Raw genomic sequence first — 558 nt, forward strand, 5'->3', positions numbered from 1 at the left:
GGAGTAGCCACAAAACCATCTTTGTAGACAAATGGGATGTTTTATATTGAGATTTTGGAAGCATTTGTTTAGCAAACATTCTTGTTGGGACGATTTTATAATGCAAGGTCAGCATCCCTGGGTGGGCTTGAACCACCATTCTTTCAGTTAACAGCCGAACACGCTTACCAATTGCGCCACAGAGACTGTGTCAAACAAAACAGAGATCGTCACCTCGTGTTGGGTACCCTCCTACTGACAGAAGTGTTTACTTATTGACTTTATTTCATTCACGTACTACCAAAATACCTAGTGTCTATTCACTGTTTTTCTTATTTTGTACTTCCCAAAGCACTTAGACATTTCTCACTAAGTAGCTATAAATGGTTATACTAATGAGGAAAGATGATGCTGTGTTGCAACATTCCTTTGTGCCAAGTCTGTCTTTCAGTCTGCCAAGGTTGTCAGAGCCCAGCTAGCTCAGTTGGTAGAGCATGAGACTAGTTATTCAGTAACATTTTCAAACCAAATTCCTACTTGGATTATTTTACAACATGCTAAATCAATTGAGAAGTTTTT

General features: G+C 38.9%; 1 non-coding gene across 1 annotated transcript; it reads right to left on the reverse strand.

Annotated features, from left to right (window-relative positions):
• Nucleotides 1–112: 112 nt before the first annotated feature.
• On the reverse strand, nucleotides 113–186 carry trnan-guu (transfer RNA asparagine (anticodon GUU)). Its single transcript has one exon. It is a non-coding gene; the product is annotated as a tRNA-Asn (tRNA).
• Between the last annotated feature and the right edge of the window lie 372 nt (nucleotides 187–558).

This window comes from Austrofundulus limnaeus, unplaced genomic scaffold (genome assembly GCF_001266775.1).
Source record: "Austrofundulus limnaeus strain Quisiro unplaced genomic scaffold, Austrofundulus_limnaeus-1.0 Scaffold7706, whole genome shotgun sequence".
In the NCBI taxonomy this organism is placed as follows: domain Eukaryota; kingdom Metazoa; phylum Chordata; class Actinopteri; order Cyprinodontiformes; family Rivulidae; genus Austrofundulus; species Austrofundulus limnaeus.